The 21,418-nt window shown below is 47.0% G+C and overlaps 1 long non-coding RNA gene across 3 annotated transcripts in view; it reads left to right on the forward strand.

The window, feature by feature from the left end:
- The first annotated feature begins 2,482 nt into the window (after positions 1–2,482).
- The window catches only part of LOC144576514 (uncharacterized), a 43,473-nt gene continuing 24,537 nt past the window's right edge, over positions 2,483–21,418 (forward strand). For all 3 annotated transcript variants that reach the window (XR_013531931.1, XR_013531930.1, XR_013531932.1), the window contains exons 1-4: positions 2,483–3,632; positions 9,589–10,015; positions 10,580–10,695; positions 13,367–13,522. This is a non-coding gene — a long non-coding RNA (uncharacterized LOC144576514). The remainder of the gene's footprint in view (positions 3,633–9,588; positions 10,016–10,579; positions 10,696–13,366; positions 13,523–21,418) is intronic.

Below are 21,418 nucleotides of genomic sequence, written 5' to 3' on the forward strand. Positions count from 1 at the left end.
CAGTTTGGGGAAGAATCTGGTTTCCTTTGCTGTCTCTTTCTGATGGTCACACGAAGGCTCTTCTTCTCCAAGTAAGTTCACTCATTCAACTCATGCACTCATACAGACATACATTCACACATTCATTCACTCATTCAACTCATACAGGCATGCATTCACACCTTCATTCACTCATTCAACTCATACAGGCATGCACTCACACATTCATTCACTCATTCAACCCATACAGGCATGCATTGACACATTCATTCACTCCTTCAACTCATACAGGCATGCACTCACACATTCATTCACTCATTTAACTCATACAGGCATGCATTCACACATTCATTTACTCATTCAACCCATACAGGCATGCACTCACGCATTCATTCACTCATTCAACTAATACAGACATGCACTCACACATTCATTCACTCATTCAACCCATACAGGCATGCATTGACACATTCATTCACTCCTTCAACTCATACAGGCATGCATTCACACATTCATTCACTCATTTAACTCATACAGGCATGCACTCACACATTCATTCACTCATTCAACCCATACAGGCATGCACTCACGCATTCATTCACTCATTCAACTCATACAGGCATGCATTCACACCTTCATTCACTCATTCAACTCATACAGGCATGCACTCACACATTCATTCACTCATTCAACCCATAGAGGCATGCACTCACGCATTCATTCACTCATTCAACTCATACAGGCATGCACTCATGCATTCATTCACTCGTTCAACTCATACAGGCATGCATTCACACATTCATTCACTCACTGAATTCATGCACTCATACATGCATGCATTCCCACATTCGTTCACTCATTCAACTCATGCAGGCATGCATTCACGCATTCATTCACTCATTCAACCCATACAGGCATGCATTCACACATTCATTCACTCATTCAACCCATACGGGCCTGCATTCACACATTCACGTATTCATTCACTTAATTCACTGATGCTCGGATGCATGCATTCACACTTTTACTTATTCATTCATTCGTCCACCATTAACTTGTCCATGCATTCAATTTATTTATTCACTGATGCATAATACATTAATTCATGACATGTATGCAATCTTCACTCATTCAGTCATGTGTGTATGCATTAACACACATGCTAGTTGGTTGAGCTCACTCAGGTACTCATACATATTCATTCACTCACTCATTCATCCACGTATTCACTTGTCATGTATCCTGTTCATGCACTCACACACATTCATTGTTTTATAAATGCATGCCTTCACGTGCTCATTCAATCCTGCATGCATGAATGCATTCACTCACTCACGCAGGCACGCATGAATTCCCTTGTTCACTCGCTCATACATGCACTTGTACATGCGTGAATTTACTGAAGTCACCCATGCACTTAGTCACGCATTAATTCACTCACTTATACACTTGGCTCATGCAGGCGTGAATTCATTTGTTCACTCACTCATCCATTCACTCATGCCCTCGCTCTTGTGTGCATGAACTCACCTTTCACTCGTTCCAGCACTCATACAGGATGAATTCCCTTGTTCACTCACTCATGCAGTCACTCATGCGTCATAAATTCATTCAGTCATTCATGCACTGTCAGTTACGCATGAAATCACTTGTTCAATCACTCGTGCATTCAACTCATTCATTCACTCATTCATAGATTCGTGCCTTCATTCATGCATGTATGCATGCACCTGGTTTTCGGCACAGTCACTCCTCCATTCATGCATATATGTTTGAATTCATTCTTACGTGCATTGGCTCATTCATGCCGTCAACTCCCGCATTCACCTGTGAATGCATTCATTCCCTCCCTGGCGCAGACACTGATGGTTCATCCATTTCCTCGCTCGCTCATTCACGTGTAGTTGTCCATTCACGCCTCACATGCATTCACACACACGCGTCCTCCACTCATCCATGGAAAGACACCGCGTGCAGACAGCCAGTCACTCGCTCGCTATGCATGCAACAGCCGAGGCCTGAACACTCAGTTATTCTTTCATGCACTCATTCATTCATTCAGGCGTGCAAGTATGCACACGTGCGTTTTTCATGCATTCAGTGAGATCGGGTACGAGCCCTGCCTTCTCCCTCCCGGACGCTACCAGAGGAGCGGCCTCCACCCGGGCTGCGCGCTGGCCTTGGGCCCAGGGCCTTAAGCCATCGCAAACATTTACTTCGGGGCCGGCTGATGGAAGGTTAAATGTTCAAACCGGGAAACCGCGGGCTGCATTGGGGGCCGCGGCGGGCGAGGGGCGGGGCGCGGCACGGGGCGCAGCCCCCGGCCGTTCCCGGGTGTCTCTCCCCGGCAGCCCGGGCTGGGCACCAGGCGGCGCGCGGGCTTGTTTGCGGGCGGGGGCTGCAGCCGGGCGGAGACGACCCGCGCCCGCGGGGGTGGGCGGAGGTGGGGCCGGGCTTCCGGACAGAAGCCAATCGATGCCCTCGGAGCCTGTAGCGCCGGCCCAGGGCAGAGGCTGCGGGAGCGCGGAAGAGGTGCCGTGGGCTGCCGGGGGGTGCAGGGGGCCGTGGGTAGCGGAGGAAGCCTGGGTGCAGGGGACGGCCGGGGTGCGCAGAGGCTGCCTCAACACCTAGAGGTCTGGGGTGGGGGGGGTTGGCGTACAGCGGAGTGGCGAGGCCGAGGCTGGGTGCTGGGGGAAGGGCGACGGCTTGGAGTGTAGAGGAGGGGTGAGGGGCGTAGGGCGCTGGAGGTCAGAGGTCTCTCAAGCGCGAAGGAGGGGAGGGTTTTGGAGCTCTTGGGGGTGGGTCCGCCGAATGGGGGCGCCGAGTGCTGGGGAGTACAGGTCCAGGCGCTGCGGGTCGCGGGGACACCGGGGCTGCCCCAGGACTGAGGACAGACGGAGGCGGGGGCGCAGGCTGGGAGGCTGGGGCTTGGGAGCGCGGTCAAAGGCAGAGGCTGTGGTTGCGCGGGGGAAGGGAGACGTGCAGGGCGTGGAACGGATTCGGGGGCTCTCGGGGAGGAGGGCGAGGGGCGCAGGGGTGGGCCGGGGGGGCCTGGAGTGACGGGGGAAGGGGCGTCTGGCCGGTGGGCGCGGGCAGAAGCAGCGCAACCAAGCTCGGAGGAGGTGCAGATCCCGGGGTCCGGGAGCTCAGGGGTGGGCCAGGGAGTGGACGGGGCGGGGTAACCGGGGAGCGCCAGCTGGGGTGGGGAAAGAAGATGCCCAGAACTCCAAGCAGGTGCGCGGGGCGGCGGGGCGGCTGCTCATACCGCAGAGGTCGCTCGGGGTTCCGGGGGCGATGTCGTTGCTGGGCACTTGAGTAATTAAACGCAGCGGGGTCGCAGGTGACAGCGGGGAGGACAGGGGATCAAGGGGACCCTGGCCAGAGGGCAGGAGGCTGACCTTGAGCGCCACGGAGGCAGTGCGGGGAGGGCCGGGGTCCCGTGGGGCGCAGTGACACCGGGTGCGTAGCTGGCCGGGGGTGACGCTGGCGGCGCCTGAGGCTCAGGGTGTCGAGACCGCCACGCGGTCGCCCGCAGGCCTGGAAGTCCACGCCGGTTCCTGGAGACGGCGCCTCTGCTCTGAGGGTTCCGTGGTGGGGAAGTCTACCCACTGCACCCCGGCGCCCACTGCACGCGGCCCGGAGGACCATGTCGGGTGAGTAGCTCAAGCTCCTTCAGTTCGGCCTGCCTGTTCCTGCCGGCTTGGGTGAGATTGGTCTGCGCTGCGGAGAAACCCAGTTTGACCCAGGACTGCCCCAAATCCGAGTCTCCCCTCATTGACTCACCCAGGTCTCTGTGGGTCTGGAGGGACTGGTCCATCCGACGCTGCTGGAAATACCGGTGGGCTTCAGCTGCTGGGAGGGGGTGATTGGTAGCAAGTGAGGGTGGCGTTGGGATTTCACCAGTTCCACTTGTAAGATGTAGTCCTGGAAGTTTCACTGGGCTCGTTTCTTGGGAATAGCATTGAACTGTCTGAGATTCTCACTGCGTGGAAGGCCGATGGTAAGAAGTCTGTTCTCCTAAAATGGCCCTAAAACTCTGGGAAGAGGCGGTCTTCCGGTTCTTGGAGTTCAGGCCATCGGTTTAATTTCCGTGCCCAGCACAGACGCAGGGATGGCCTGGCTTGGTGGCTCGGGCCTGTAACCCCAGCACTGTGGGAAGCTGAGGCAGCAGGATCGCTTGAGGCCAGGAGTTTGAGACCGTCCTGGACAACATAGGCAGACCACATCTCTAGGAAAAATAAAAATAAAAATTAGCTGGGAGTTGTGGCATGTGCCTGTGGTCCCAGCTACTAGGGAAGGTGAGGTGGGAAGGTCCTGAGCCCAGGAGGTCAAGGAGGCACCACTGCACTCCAGCCTGGGTGACAGAGTGAGATCCTGTCTCCAAAACCACCAAGAAACAAAATAGGAACCCAGGTCAATCCTCCTGCAGGCAGCAGGCAGCAGGCAGGAAAGGCCGGAAAGGCCTGCCCCTTGAGGACTGGCGAGCCCCATCTCTCTGCACTTGGTTCTGTGGACATCAGATAGACCGGTTGACTTCAGATGCCTAGATATGAGAAGGTAGATTGTACGTCATCCCATAATAAAGATGCTGGTTCTATTTTTTTATCGTTAAATCATTAAGGCACCTCCTTGTACCAGACCAGACTGGATCATTCCTGAGTGCATTTTATGTATTTCTTTTCAAAAAAAATTTTTTTTAACTTTGTAGAAACAGGGTCTTACTATGCTGCCCAGCTTGTAGGCTCAAGCAGTCCTCCTCCATTGGCCTCTCAAAGTGCTGGGATTATAGGCAGGAGCCACCGCACCTGGCACACACAGAACAGATTACTCTTTTATTCAGAGGAGAGATTCAGTAAATCCCAGAGCTGCTTCCATCCTGTTTTCTCCCACTCTGGACTTAGAGACGAAAATCATCAGGGGAGGGACCTTAAGAGTTGTTTTCATGAGGTGTACTGGCAAACTCTGTCCCAAGGAATGGCAAAAAGGGTCTCTGTTGTAGGGCTGCGTTCGGAGCTCTCTAAAGTGAAAGCCACACGGTTCCCCAAGGCTGCTAGGGTATGTATAATAGCAGCATTCAAGATGGACATTCGGATACATCTTGCTCAGCCTCCTGCCTGAAGAGAAGATTCAGCTGTGCAGAAAACAAAAGCCACCTTTGAGTAGAGAAGGGCTGAGAAGGAAGCTGCTAAGGTGATTTTGATGGGTGATTAGAAGATGCCTTGAGTGCAGAGGGCAGGCGAGGGGTAGAAACAAACGGTTGTCATGGATTCATAAATTCTTAGCCCCTGCCATCTCCAGGCTGGACTTAATTTTGTGACAATAACTCCTTTTTGTGGGCTGGAGTGCAGTGACAGATTTTCTTGCTGTGTTTCTACTCCATGCTGCTGCTGAAAGTGCCCCCTTCAAGGCAGCCGCAGCCGCATTGGAGAACTGTGACTGTTCTCCAGCACCACACCAGGACTTGATCTCCAGTCGTTTCTCTGGGGCAAGGCGATGTGGAAGCTCAGCACCTGTCAATCACTGTTCCTGCCACCAAAGTTCCGGTTATGCAGATGAAGCCTCCAGGTAGAAAGCGTCAGAGAGTATAGTTTGTAAATCAGATTTTAAAAGGTGCCAGACTCTTAGTTAATTATCTTCTGAATCTGATAAAAGGACTGGAAAGTGAAGGAGATTCTCTACAGAATGCAGATTTTTTTCTCCCCACAAAAGACAGCTTTGCAGGACCATTCCAAAAATATGTCGCATAAATATGTTTTGGGGTAAAATACTTGGATTTCTCTCAGGACCTGCTATCTGTCCTGTTGGTTATGGCTACGAAGAGTCTGTTTCATCAGTCTGAAGGTCTCTGTTTTAATGTGAATGCTGGTCAGCCATGCCTGAATTCCAAAGGAAGGTAATGTGAATGCCTGAATTCCAAAGGAAGGAGAACCTAATGATGCATGTCCAACCCCCACTTCCAATTATCGTGTGAACTAGCTTTTCAGGTTTACTTCGGAATGCCTTTGGCTGAGGAGAGGGTCCATTCAGAGGGTTGAATTTTATTATTTTTATTAAGCTATTCAGATGGCATTCTTCTCCGTCTGGCCAAGATTTGCCAATCACAACATCAATGACCACCGAAGTTGAATTTTATTCCATAGCATTGCCAGGATGGCCTGACAGCCTGCTCCCCATCCATCCTGTCCCTTTATGGGACTCCCTCTAGCCAAAGTGAGAGAGTGGGAAGGAAGAAACGAGTCAGGCAGGCAGTGAGCGTGGATCCGCAGTTGAATCCCTTCAAATGAAAGAACAATCTGCAGGCACAGGTAAGGGAACTTGCACAGGGTGGTTGCCCAAGACATGCCCACAGCTACACAGATAAGAAAGGCCACACAGGTGGCTTGCCCAGACATGCCCGCAATGGAAAACTCTGTGCCTTGACACACACGCAGTAAGCAGAATAAAACAATATGGAGTAACTTAAGCTAAGGTGAGAAGTTCAAGACCGGCCTGACCAACACGGCAAAATCACATATCTATTAAAATATATTTAAAAAAAAAATTCGCTGGATGTGGTGGCAGCTCCCTGGAGGCTGAGGCGGGAGGATCACTTTAACCTGGGAGGTAGATGTTGCAGTGAGCCGAAATTGCACTACTCCACTTCAGCCTGGGCAACAGAGCAAGACTCTATCTCAAAGGAAAAGAAAAGAAAAGAAATATATGAAAGCAAATCAAAATACTTTGTCCCCAAATATATTTCTTTCATATATTGGTGAGTAGCCCTGAAATGCTATCTTTACACTTCTCGAAAGAAGACATTCATGTGGCCAAGGAACGTATGAATAAAAGCTCAACACTGCTGATCATTAGAGAAATGCAAACCAAAGCCACCGTGAGACACCATCTCAGATTATTAAAAAGTCAAAAAAAACAACAACAGATGCTGCTGAGGTTGTAGAGAAAAAGGAACAATTTTCCTTGTCGGCGGGAGTGTAAATTGGTTCATCCATCCTGGAAGACAGCATGATGATTACTCAGCGACCTCAAGGCAGAATTACTGTTTGACCCAGCAATCCCATTACAGGGCATATACCTGAAGGAAAAATCATTCTGTTATAAAGATACATGTACGTGTATGCTCTTTGCTGCACGATTCCCAAGAGCAAAGACATAGAATCAACCCAAATGCCCATCAACAAGAGACTGGATAAAGACAATGGGGTACATAGACACCATGGAATACTATACAGCCATAAAAAGGATGCGTTCCTGTCCTTTGCAGGAAGATGGATGGAATCGGAACCTGTTATCCTCAGGAAACCAATGCAGGAACAAAAATCAACCACCCCATGTTCTCACTTATAAGTGGTAACTGAAGGAGAATAACACATGGACACAGGGAGGGGAACAATATTCACTGGGGTCTGTCAGAAGGTTGAGGGAAGGGGGAGGGAGAGCCTCAGGAAGGAAACAGCTAATGGATGCTGGCTTAATGTGTAGGCCACGGGTTGATCTGTGCAGCAAACACCATGGCACATGTTTACCTATGGAGCAAACCTGCACATTCTGCATGTGTGCCCTTGAACTTAAAACAAAATGTAAAGAAAAACAAAGAAGAAAAATAAACTCCATCTTTGTGGGGGAATCTTGCATCAGCAGCTCTGTGGAGTCTGTGGCAATGCAGCCAGCCCTTCTCTTGCACGGCTCTAGAGAGACGAAGTGAATGTTTGACACCTTAAAACTTCTAAAAGGAAACAGGAACCATCTCTTCTCTCTGAGGCCTGCTACCTGTGATGTTACATCTATGTAGCAAGCCCAGGTTTGCCAGGCCAGCCTTTTCCTTTCTCCCTCCCATGACCTGTCTTGCAGCTAAAACCTGTCTTTGGCAGTGCTCTGAGTCAGCATTCTTGTTCATGCTTTTATTTTGTTTTGTTTTGAGGTTTTGTTTTGTTTTGAGGTCTGAGTCGCCCAGGCTGGAGTGCACTGGTGCAATTACATCTCTGTAGTCCCCACCTCCCAGGTTCAAGCAGTCAGCATGCCTGGCTAATTAAGAAAACATTTTGGGGGGACCAGGCACAGTAGCTCATGTCTATAATCCAAGCACTTTGGGAGGCTGAGGCAGGCGGATCACCTGAGGTCAGGAGTTTGAGACTAGCCTGGTTAACTGCTGAAACCCTGTCTCTACTAAAAATACAAAAATTAGCCAGACATAGTGCTGCACGCCTGTAATCCAGCTACTCAGAAGGCTGAGGCAGGAGAATTGCTTGAATGCAGGAGGTGGAGTTTGCAGTGAGCCAAGATCGTGCCACTGCACTCCAGCCTGGGTGGCAAAGCTAGACTCCATCTAAAAAAAAAATAAAATTTTTTTTTTTTTTTTTTTTGGTAAAGATGAGGCCTTGGTTAGTTTCCCAGGCAGGTCTTGAACTCCTGGCCCCAAAGCAATTCTCTGGCCTTGACCTCCCAAAGACATTACAGGCGTGAGCCACTTTACCTGGCCTTGGAAAAGGAGAGAAGGTCTGAAAAGCTTTTCTACTCATTGTGCAATGGCCTGTGCAGGTGGCACATTCAAGAAGTCATGAGGTTATCAAGTGGAATTCATGTCTCTTGCAGGAAGGGGTTAGCTACTGTGGGATTGTGGCCTCCTTATTTCTCTTGGGCATATACCTTCTCTTGTCTTGCACTTTATCTCCATGATATGAACTACACTGAGGCCCTCACCAGATCAGCTGGGCATCTTGGGCTTCCCAGCCACCACAAGTGCAAAGTAAAAGTACCCTCTTTTGATTTTTATTTATTTATTTAGAGACAGAGTCTGGTGATGTTGGCTCACTGCAACCTCCTCCTCCTGGGTTCAAGCAAATCTCTGCCTCAGCCTCCTGAGTAGCTGAAATTACAAGTGCTTGCCACCACGCCAAGCTAATTTTTTTGTGTGTGTTTTAGTAGAGTTCAGGTTTCACCATCTTGGCCAGGCTGGTCTTGAACTCATGACCTTGTGATCCACCCACCTCGGTCTCCCGACATGCTGGGATTACAAGCCTAAGCCACCACATCCAGCCATCAACCTCTATTTTTAATGTGACTCAGTGTGTTCTATTCTGTGATAGCCACGCAAAACAGACTAAAACACACCCTTTCTTCCCCTGGTGCTAAACTGCACTGTCCCCTTCTCACAAAGGCCTGATCTGATGCCCTCAGGGAGGGAGGGGTCTCCTCTTTGTTAAATATGGTTGTGATCAGTCCAGATGCTGTGACTTGTATCTGTAATCCCAGCACATTAGGAGGCCAAACCAGGTGGATCACTTGAGGTCAGGATATCGAGACCAGCCTGGCCAACATGGTGAAACCTTGTCTCCACTAAAAGTACAGAAATTAGATGGGCATGGTGGTGCATGCATGTAATCCCAGCTACTCAGAAGGTGGAGGCAGGAGAGTAGTTTGAATCCGAGAGGTGGAGGTTGCAGTGAGCCTAGATCACACCACTGCAGGGCAGCCTGGCAACAGAGCAAGACTCTGTCAAAAAAAAAAAAAAAAAAAAGACAGAACTAATAGTAGAACTCCCATTTGATCCAGCAATCTCACTACTGAGTGTTTTCTCTTTTCTTCCTAAGTGTTTTTCCTTCTTGCCAGCAGGCCGCCACTGCAGACAGCATGTCTGTAGGGTTTGATCAGCTGCATTTGCTCCCAAGGCACCTGATGAAAGGGGTTTTCCCTCGTCTTTCTGCTAATGCATTTCTTCATCCTTCACGCATTCCTTCCCTCCTTTGCACCTACTGTGTTCTTGTGGTCAGGGAAGTATGTGCAAGGGAGTTCTGGTGGCTGAAGCATTCCAGTTCCTGGAGAAGAGAGGCATCGAAACAGGCAGACAGCATGAAAGGCACCGCCATGCTTGCATCAGGAGAGACGGTTTGCAGGAGTGCTGGTTTCTATGGCGTCCCTCAGATTTCTTTCATTGAAGCCTCCTTGTTCGGCCTTCCCAATTGAAAAGTGCCTCAAATGTAGCTGGGGTTTGAAAAGCTTGAAACCAGAAGGCACCTCTGGCATCATGGTGAATCGTCAGGTCAGTGTGTGGGGCACATGTGGGCTGGGAAAGCCACGTCTTAGACACCCTCTAGCCCACATCTGCTCACAGTAATCTGTTTGCACATCTTAGGGTCTCCCTCACAACAGCTGTTGGGAACATAGGAGGAGAGGATGGTGGGTAAGGGTTCGGCAGGAGACACTTGCCAGCAGGTAGAGCTGGCATTCCAGCCTGGGACTGGTGCACCATTGATTTGTAAATTATTTTTTCCTGTACCCCCCTTTTCTCTCTCTCTGTCTCCCCTCTTTCACCTCTCTCTCACCTCTTTCCTTCTCTGTCTCTTCTCTCTCTCTCCCATCGCTCTCTTCTCCCTCTCTCTTTCTCTGTCTCTCTCTTACCCTCTCTCTTGCTCTTACTCTCTTATTCCCTCTCATACTCATGTTTTACTGTTTTCACCTGAGGGAAGAGTGATGTGAAACTAGGACTTCGCTTTTTCTGGGGTATTTAGGAATGTGGGGCCGTGGGGTTTTCTCCACCTGTTTTAGGTCATTGCTTCCTGATTTCTCAGAGCTTTGCTATTAACAGCTCATTTCCCTCCCTTAGGGGCCGACTTTGACTTTCCTGGTGGAGAAAACAGTGAATAACTTTTCAAAGTCTCCTGTGTTGCTGACCTGGTTATTGTTTTTGAATTATCATTTCTGAGACATCTCTGTGGCATGGTAAGTGGATTGAGTTTGGACAGTGGGAACATAGGATGTATAAGTATTCTTTATTTTTGTTCTTGTTTGATTTTGATTTTTTTTGAGATGGACTTTCACTCTTGTTGCCCAGGCTGTAGTGCAGTGGTACCATCTCGGCTCACTGCAACCTCCACCTCCTGGGTTCAAGCGATTCTCCTGCCTCAGCCTCCCAAGTTGCTGGGATTACAGGCATGCACCCGCACGCCCAGCTAATTTTTGTATTTTTAATAGAGACGGGGTTTCTCGATATTGGTCAGGCTGGTCTTGAACTCCTGACTTTATGATCTGCCTGCCTCAAGCTCCCATGGGGGACATTGTAGTACTTCCTGGTCATACATATACTAGTAGCACTTCCTGGTTCACAGGGACATTGCAACACTTCCTGCTTCATTCGGATAATTGTAGGACTTTTTGAATTGCAGGGACATTGTCATATTTTCTGGTTCATATGGATAATTATAGAACTTCCTGGTTCATAAAGATATTTGCAACCCTCTGATTCATAGGGGTAATTGTAGCACTTCCTGTTTCATAGGGACATTGTAGTACTTCCTGGTTCATACAGATAATTGTTGTACTTCCTGTTTCATAGGGACATTGTAAAACTTCTGGTTTATATGGATAATAGTAGCACTTTCTGGTTCCCAGGGACATTGCAACACTTCCGGTGCATATGGATAATTGTAGCATTTCCTGCTTTGCAGGGAGATGGCAATACTTTTTGGTTCACAGGGAATATGGTATCACTTCCTGTTTCTTAAGGATACTGTAATACTTCCTGGTTCATAGGGAGATTGTAGTACTTCCTGGTTCACAGGGGCATTGCAACAATTCCTAGTTCATTCAGATAATTGTAGACTTCCTGGTTTGCAGGGATATTGTCACACTTTCTGGTTCATAAAGACATTTGCAACTTTCTGGTTCCTAGGGGTAATTGTAGCACTTTCTGTTTCCTAGGGACATTGTAATACTTCCTGGTTCATACGAATAATTGTAGCACCTCCTGGTTCATATGAACGTTGTACTACTTTCTGGTTCATACAGATAATGGTAGTACCTCCTGGTTCACAGGGACATTGCAACAATTCCTAGTTCATTTAGATCATTGTAGACTTCCTGGTTTGCAGGGATATTGTGACACTTTCTGGTTCATATCGATAATTGTAGAACTTTCTGGTTCATAAAGACATTTGCAACCCTCTGGTTCCTAGGGGTAATTGTAGCCCTTCCCGTTTCATCGGGACATTGTAATACTTTCTGGTTCATACGGATACTTGTAGCACTTCCTGGTTCACCTGGATAATATTAGCACTTCCCAGTTCACAGGAACATTGCAACACTTCCAGTTCATACAGATAATTGTAGTGCTTCCTGCTTTGCAGGGACATTGCCATACTTTTTGGTGTTTCCTATGGACATTGTAATACTTCCTGGTTCATAGGGATAGTCATAGCACTTCTTGGTTCATATGGATAATAGTAGGACTTTCTGGTTCACAGGGACATTGCAACACTTCTGAGTTTATTGAGATAATTTTAGAACTTTTCGGTTTGTAGGGACATTGTAACACTCTATGGTTTATGTGGATAATTGTAGAACTCCCGGGTTCATAAAGACATTTACAGTCCTCTGATTCATAGGGTAACTGTAGCACTTTCTGTTTCATAGGGACATTGTAGTACTTCCTGGTTCATACAGATAATGATAGTACTTCCTTGTTCACAGGGACATTGCATTGATTCCTTGTTCATTCAGAGAATTGTAGAACTTTCTGGTTTGCAGGGCCATTGTCACTTTCTGGTTCACATGGATAATTGTAGAATTTCCTGGTTTATAAAGACATTTGCAACCCTGTGCCGATGAATGGATTTAACCAAATATGTTATATCCATACAGACAGAACAATATTTAAAGTACTGACACATGCTACAATGAGGGTGAAACTTACCAACCTACACTGGCCAGGGGCAGTGGCTCACGCCCATAATCCAGAACATTTGTTGGCCAAGGCAGATGAATCACTTGAGGCCTGGAGTTCAGAACCAGCCGGGCCAACATGGTGGAACCCCATCTCTACTAAAAGGAAAATGCAAAAACTAACCAGGTGCACTGGTGCACACCTGTACTCCCAGCTACTTGGGAGGCTGGGGCTTGAGAATTGCTTTAGTCTAGGAGATGGGGATTGTAGTGTGCAGTGAGCCAAAATCATGTCACTGGCCCTCTCAAAAAAAAAATTGGGGAGGCTGAGGCAAGCAGATGACAAGGTCAAGAGATCAAGACCATCCTGGCTAACATGGTGAAACTCCGCTCTACTAAAAATGCAAAAAGTAGTTGGGTTTGGTGGCACATGCCTGTAATTCCAGCTACTTGGGAGGCTGAAGCAGAAGTATTGCTTTAATCCAGAAGTCAGAGGTTGCAGTGAGCTGAGGTCCTGCCATTGCACTCCAGCCTGGGCAACAAGAGCACAACTACATCTCAAAAAAAGGAACACATTAAGACTAATGATGGCTGATGAGCTTTTTAAAAGATTACAATTTTACCCTTCTAAGTCATATTTTGGTGTCATTCCTTGGTCTCCAAAGTCATATTTTGGGTGGTATATCTCATTATGATATACAACATTTTTTAAAGTATTGCCCATTTTCCCAAGGTGGCAGATTCCTGTGGATTCCATCATAAATCAAGGACATGGATGGAGACCATATTCTATTCCCTCTAGTTACGAATAAGCCTGGAAAAGACTCAGGAAGGACCACGTTCCACAGGACTCCCATAGTTCTGAAACATTCTGCTTTTCTTCACAGAGGTGTGTCATGGGACATGCTTGCTTATAACAACCGCTTTCAGTTTAGCAAACCAGGCTAAGCATCTAACTGCCAGGGGTGTTCACTATGTCTCCAGAATAATGTATGCATGCACATTTGTTTCTTCATAGAAGGGATGTAAATATGTATGTATGCTGGGATGTGGGGGACAGGCCAGGCACATTGGCCCACCCCTGTAATCCCAGCTCTTTGCCTGTCCGAGGCAGGTGGATCACAAGTCAGGAGATCGAGATCATTCTGGCCAACACAGTGAATTCCATCTCCACTAAAAATACAACAAATTAGCTGGGTGTAGTGGCTTATACCTGTAGTCCCAGCTACTTGGGAGACTGAGGTAGGAGAATCACTTGAACCTGGGAGGCGGAGGTTGCAGTGAGCCGAGATGGTGCCACTGTACTCACAGCCTGGGTGACAAAAAAAAATTGCAATATTGGTTTTGTAAGTCATATTTCCTAAGTCAAAATATGACTAAGGAAATCAATACTGAGACTCCAGCCCATCTCAAAAATGAAAACATTACCTGTCAATTACATTCTCAACACACTTAACACTTTTAAGAGGCCTGCAAAAACCCAGCAGACTTTCGATGTCCCCCACATCTTTTTTTTTTAGATGGAGTCTAACTCCAGTCACCTAAATACTCTAGTCACCCGGGCTAGAGTATCTCAGCTCAGTGCAACCTCCATCTCCCCAATTCAAGTGATTCTCCTACCTCAGCCTCCCAAGTAGTTTAATTACAGGTGCCCGCCACCACGCCTGGCTAATTTTTGTATTTTTAGTCAAGACGGGGTTTCACCATATTGGCCAGGCTGCTCTCGAACTCCTGCCCCTGTGATATGCCCTCCTTGGCCTCCCAAAGTGCTGGGGTTACAGGCATGAGCCCGGGGAACAAGAGCAAAACTTCTGCAAAAAAAAAAAAAAAAAAAAAAAAAAAAAAAAGGGAGGGAATGTGTTTCTCATATGTTTCTGTGGCCAAGAACCTATGCATGAATGTAACAATGAGAGAAATGTAACATGGCTCACTCCATCTTGCTTCTCCCCTCACAAGCTAACCGCCTTTGCTCATTGCTACAAATAGGTCAAGCTAACCATGAATTCAGTCTACAGCCTAGCTTTAAAGCATGAATGATCATAGTCACTTCCCAAAAAGATTGCCTGAGGGGATCAGGAGGGTGTGCAGAGATGTAGCACACAGATGTCTCTGGTGATGAAAGCTATTTTCTAACGCTGGTGTGGAGAGGAGTCCCCTCCCAGAAGAATCTTTATGTTTGCTGCCTGCAGGAAGAGACAGGTTGGCCAGCCCTTTCTGAAACGACAATTTCTGCAGTGTTTTTGACTCAAAATATGCAGGATACCAATCCGGCATATTTTGAGAAGGCACGTCCTTCACTCCTTCAACAGCACAAATAGGTAATTATATCCTAGGGTATATGTGAGCTACCCTGGTGATGTCTACAAATCCCAATGTCTAGAAGACATGGGAACTCTCTGCAGACTTTAATGTAAAAGGAGAGGTGGGCAAGAGGGAGAGATACAGAGAGACAGAAAGAGAGAGAGAATAAGAAAAATGAGAGACAGTTAGAAAAGAGAGGGAAAACAGGAGGGAGAGAGGAGGAGAAGAGAGAAAGAGAAGGAGAAGAAAAAAGAAGAAAGGAGGAAGAGGAGGAGATGGGGAAGAAAAGGAGGAGAGAGATAAAAGAAAGAGTAAGAAAGATAGAAAGGAGAGAGAGTGGAGAGAGAGAAGAGATAATGAGAAATGCAATGTGAAACAGAGCGAGAAGAGAGAGAGAAGAAAGTAAGGAGAGACAGGAAGACAGGTAGAGAAAAGAGAGTTGAAGGAAGCGGAGTAAAGGAAGAGGGGGTCAAAGTGTATGAGAGAGAGAAGGAAAGAGTGACAAAGAGAAAGAAAAGGAGAGAGAGAAAGAGAGCTCACACAAGCACCTGGGGTAGCTATACTTAAAAAGCCAACAGGCCCAGGACTAGAGGCAGAAAACAAATCCCTGTACTCTATTAGTTTCACATATTTTTCTCTTCCCTAAAACATTATGAATTTTTTCACCCCAACTCATAGGAATGTCAATGAAAAGAGTCAAACTCTATAAAATATTTGAAGAGATTTATTTTGAACAAATATTACAGGAAAGGGGTCCAGGAAACAGACCCCGCATAAGGATTCTTAGATTTGTCACAAGAAATAATTCAGGGCAAGTCTACAGAGTAAAGTGAAAGCAAGTTTATTAGGAAAGTAAAGGAACAAAAGAACAGCTACTCCATAGACAGAGCAGCCCCGAGGGCTGCTGGTTGACCATTTTTATGTTATTTCTTATTGAAATGCTAAACAAGGGGTTGATTATTTCAATATCCTCTTTTTAGACCATATAATTACCTGATGTTGCCAAGGCATTTGCAAAGTGTCATGGCGCCGGTGGGAGTATAGCAGGGAGGACGATCAGACATCACTCTACTCACCATCTTGAGTATCTCAGTCCCATTCACCCCCAAGGCACCATAGAAACTAGAATTCCTCCTCCCCAAGAGGACCACCTTTTCCCCAAAGCCAGGCATAAAACCAAAAATATGACTCAAATTCCCTCCACCCGCCTTTCCTTGTAAAAACTGGCCATAAAGAAATGATCTGAGGGCCAGGCACAGTGGCTTACACCTGTAATTACTGCACTTTGGGAGTCTGGGGTAGGAGGATCCATTGAGTCCACAAGTTCGAGACCAACATGGGAAACTTCCTGTTTCTTCCATGTAAAAGACAAACTTTCTGTTCCTTTCCAGTGCAGAACACACTTCCTGTGTCTCCCCTGTGACGGACACACTTCCTGTCATTCTCCTAAGAGAGATACACTTCCTGTTCCTCCCCTGTGCAGAACACACTTTCTGTTTCTCTTCTGTAAAAAAACTACATTTCTTCTTTTTTCCCTATGCAACACACATTTTCTGTTTCTTGTCAGTGCAGGACGCACTTCTTGTGACTCTCCTTGTGCAGGAGAAATTTCCTGGTTTATACTCTGTGTAAGACACACTTCCTGTTCCTTCCCTGTGCAAGATACACTTCCTATTCCTCCCCCGTGGGACATACGCTTTCTGATATTTCTCTGTGAGGACAGACTTCTTGTAACTCTCCTGAGATAGGCACACTTCCTGTTCTTCCCCTGTACAAGAAGTGTGTCTTACACTTCTTGTGTCTTTTTTGTAAAAAACGCACTTCCTGTTACTGTCCTGAGAGAGACACAGTTCTTATTCCCGTCCTGTACAGAACACACTTCTGTCTCCCTGTGAAGGATACACTTTCTGTTCCTCCTCTGTGCAGAACTCATTTTTATTTCTCTTCTGTGAAGGACACACTTCCTGTTTCTTCTCTGTGCAGGACACACTTCATGTTACTCTCCTTAGAAACACTTCTTGTGTCTCTCCTGTGCAGGACACACTTCCTATTTCTCCCCTGTGAAGGGGATAAACACTTTCTGTTTATCCTTTGTGCAGGACACACTTCCTGAACCTCCCCTGTACAGGACACACATCCTATGTCTACCTATTGCAGGACACACTACTGGTGTCTTTCCTGTGCACAGCACACTTCCTGTTATTCTCCTGAGAGACATACTTTCTGTTCCTTCCTTGTGGAAGACACACTTCCTGTGTCTCCCCTTGTGGAACACACTATCTGTTCCTCCTTTGAGGAGCATACACTTTCTGTTCTTTCCCTGTGCAGTTCAGACTTCTTGTTACTCTCCTGAGACAGACACACTTCCTGTTTCACCCCTGCAGGACACATTTCCTGTGTCTTACCTGTGAAGGACATATTTCCTGTTACTCTCCTGAGAGAGACACAATTCCCGTTTCTGCCTTGTGCAGGACACACTTCCTGTTAATCTTCTTAGACACACTTTCTTTGTCTTTCCTGTGCAGGACACACTTCATGTTTCTCCCCTATGAAAGACACCTCTGTTTATCCTCTGTGCAAGAAACACCTTCTGTTCCTCCTCTGTGCAGAACCCATGCTCTGTTTCTCCCCTGTGCATAACCCATTTTCTGTTTCTCCCTGATGCAACACACACTTTCTCTTCCTTCCTGTCCAGTACACACTTCTTGTTTCTCCCCTGTGCAGCTCACACTTGCTGTTTCTCCTCTGTGCAATACATATAGGACAATATGTCCTATATGTCTCTTTTGCAGGACACATCTTCTGCCCTGTCCAATACACACTTTCTGTTTCTAACCTGGGCATGACACACTTCCTGTTACATTCCTGAGAGAGCCACACTTCATGCTCTTCCCCTGTGCAAGAAACGCTTCCAGTGTTTCCCCATGCATGACACACTTTCTGTTACTTTCCTGTACAGAACACACTTCCTGTATCTCCCCTGTGCATGACAAACTTTCTATTACTCTCCTCAGATAGACACTTTTCCTGCAGTTTTCCCGTGTAGGACACACTTCCTGTTTTTATTCTGTGAAAAACACACCTCCTGCTCTTCCTTTGTGAAAGACACACTTCCTTATCTCCCCTGTGCAGGACACTTTAGGTATCTCCCTTTTGCAGGACACACTTCCTGTTCTTATCCTGCCTGGCACACACTTTCTGTTTCTGTCCTGTGCAAGTCACACTTCTTGTTACTCTTCTGAGACAGACAAACTTCCTGTTCTTCCCCTGGGCATGACACACTTCCTGTGTCTCCACTCTGCATGACATACTTCCAGTTTCTTGCCTGTACAAGACACACTTAATGTTTCTTTCCTGTAAAGAACACAGTTCATGTTCCTTCTCTGCACAGCACACACTTTTTGTTCCTGTCCTGTGCAGGACACACTTCTCATTACTCTCCTGAGACAAACACATTTCCTGTTCTTCCTCTGCATATGACACACTTCCCGTGTCTCCCATGTGCTGGAAATACTTCTTGTTACTCTCATGAGACAGACACACTTTCTGTTCTTCCCTGTGCATGACATACTTCCTGTTTCTTACCAGTGCAAGACACACTTCATGTTTCTCCCCTGTGAAGGACACACTTCATATTCCTACCCTGTGCAGCACACACTTTCTGTTTCTGTCCTGTGTGGGACATAGTTCTTGTCACTCTCTTGACACACATTTCCTGTGTCACCTCTGTGTAAAATACACCTCCTGTGTCTCCCCTGCATTGGATACACTTTCTGTTACTCCCATGAGACAGAAAAACTTTCTGTTCCTCCCCTATACAAGATACACTTCCTGTTTCTCTTCTGTGATAGACATGCTTTTTCTTTCAGCTCTGTGAATGACACACTTTCCATGTCTCCCCTATGCAGCACACACTTTCTGTTCCTCCCCTGGGCAGTACACATGCCCTGTGTCCCTTTTTCACAAGACACATTTTCTGTTTCTGCCCTATCCAATACATACTTTCTGTTTCTATTCTGTCCATGACACACTTCCACTTAGTCTCCTGAGACACTTCCTGCTCTTCCCACTTAGTCTCCTGAGACACTTCCTGCTCTTCCCCTATCCAGGACACACTTTCTGTGTTTACCCTGTGCATGACACACTTCCTATTATACTCCTGAGACAGACACATTTTCTGTTCCTCCCCTGTGCAGTACACACATCCTATGTCTCTCCTTTGCAAAACAGGTTTTCTGTTTCTGCCCTGGCCAGCACACACTTTTTGTTTCCATCCTAGGCATGAGACGCTTCCTGTTACTCTCCTGAGACAACCACACTACCTGCTCTTCCTGTGTGTCAGTCACATTTTTTGTATTTCTCCTGTGCATGACACACTTCCTGTTACTTCGAGAGACAGTCACAGTTCCTGTTCTTCCCCTGTGCATGACACACTTTCTATTACTCTCCTGAAACAGACACCTTTTTAGTTTCTCCCGTGAAGGACACACTTTTTGTATCTTTCCTGTGCATGACAAACTTTCTGTTACTCTCCTCAGACAGAATTTTCTTGTATTTCTCTGTGCAGGACACTCTTCCTGTTTCTCTTGTGAAACATTTCCTGATTTTCCTCTGTGAAAGACACACTTCCTGTTTCTCCCATGTGAAGAGCACACTTCCCGTGCCTCTGCTGCAGGACACACTTCCTGTTTTTATCCCACAGAGCACACGCTTTCTGTTTGTATCATGTGCAAGACATACTTCTTGTTACTCTCCTGAGACAGACACCGTCCTGTTCTTCTCCTGTGCATGACACATTTCTGGTATTTCCCCTGTGCATGACACACTCCTGTCCTATGCAAGACAAACTTCCTCTTTCTTCCCTGTGGAGGACACACTTCCTCATCTCCCCTGTGAAGAACACACTTTCTGTGTCTCCACTTTGCAGTACACACTTCCTGTGTCTCTGCATTGCAGGACACGCTTTCTGTTCCTGTCCTGTGCAAGACACACTCCTTGTCACTCTTCTGAGAAGGACACACTTCCTGCTTTTCCTTTATGCATGACACAGTTCTGGTATCTTTCCCGTGACACAAGAACATATTCCTTGTGTCTCCCCTTGTCAGGGCACACTTCCTGTGTCTCTGCATTGCACTACACACTTTCTGTTCCTGTCCTGTGCAAGACACGCTACTTGTTACTCTTCTGAGAAAGACACGCTCTGTGTTCTTCCCTTGTGCATGACACACTTCTTTTGTCTCTCCTGTGCATTACACACGTCTTGTTCCTGTCCTGTGCAAGACCACTTCTTGCTACTCTCCTGAGAAAGACAAAGTTCCTGTTCTTCCCCTGTGAATAAGACACTTTCTGTGTCTCCCCTGTGCATGACACACTTCCTGTTTTTTGCCTCTGCCGGGCACACTTTCTGTTTCTCCCCTGTGAAAGACATACTTTCTGTTCATACTCTGTGAAGCACACACTTTCTATTCCTGTACTATGCAGGACAGACTTCTTGTAACTGTTCTGAGACAGACACACTTCTTTATGTTGTTGTTGTTTTTAGGTTTCTCTGTCACTCAGGCTGGAGTACAGTGGTGCAATCATGGCTCACTGGAACCTCCACTATCTTGATTCAAGAGATTCTCCTACATCAGCCTCCTGATTAGCTGGGATTACAGGCCTGTACCACCATGCCAAACTAATTTTTGTATTTCAGTAGAGATGGTGTTTCACCATTCGGTTAGACTAGTCTCAAACTCCAAAACTCATGATCTGACTGATTTAGACTCCCAAAGTGTTCAGATTACAGGCGTGAGGCTCCACGCCAGGCCAATACATACTTCTTGTTCTTCCTCCGTACAGGACATACTTTCTGTGTTTCTCCTGTGGAGGACACACTTCCTGTTGCTCTCCTGAGACAGATGTACTTCCTGTTCTTCCTCTGTGCAGGACAAACTTCCAGTGTTTCTCCTGTGCAGGACACACTTCCTGTTGCTCTCCTGAGACAGATGTACTTCCTGTTCTTCCTCTGTGCAGGACACACTTTCTCTGTTTCTCCAGTGCAGGACACACTTACTGTTGCTCTCCAGAGACAGACCTACTTCCTGTTCTTTCTCTGTGCAAGACACACTTCCTGTGTTTCTCCCATGCAGGACACACTTCCTGTGTTTCTCCTGTGCAGGCCACACTTTGTGTTGCTCTTCTCACACAGATCTACTTCCTATTTTTCCTCTGTGCAAGACACACTTCCTGTGTTTCTCCTGAGACAGACCTACTTTCTGTTCTTCTTCTGTGCAGGACACACTTCCAGTGTTTCTTCTGTGAAGGACACACTTCCTGTTGCTCTCCTCACACAGAACTACTTCCTGTCCTTCCTCTGTGCCAGACACACTTCCTGTGTTTCTCCTTTGCAGGACACACTTTCTGTTTCTCTCCTGAGAGAGACCTACTTTCTGTACTTCCAATGTGCAGAAAACACTTCCTGTGTTTCTCCTGTGCAGGACAC

This window comes from Callithrix jacchus, chromosome Y (assembly GCF_049354715.1).
Source record: "Callithrix jacchus isolate 240 chromosome Y, calJac240_pri, whole genome shotgun sequence".
In the NCBI taxonomy this organism is placed as follows: Eukaryota; Metazoa; Chordata; class Mammalia; order Primates; family Cebidae; genus Callithrix; species Callithrix jacchus.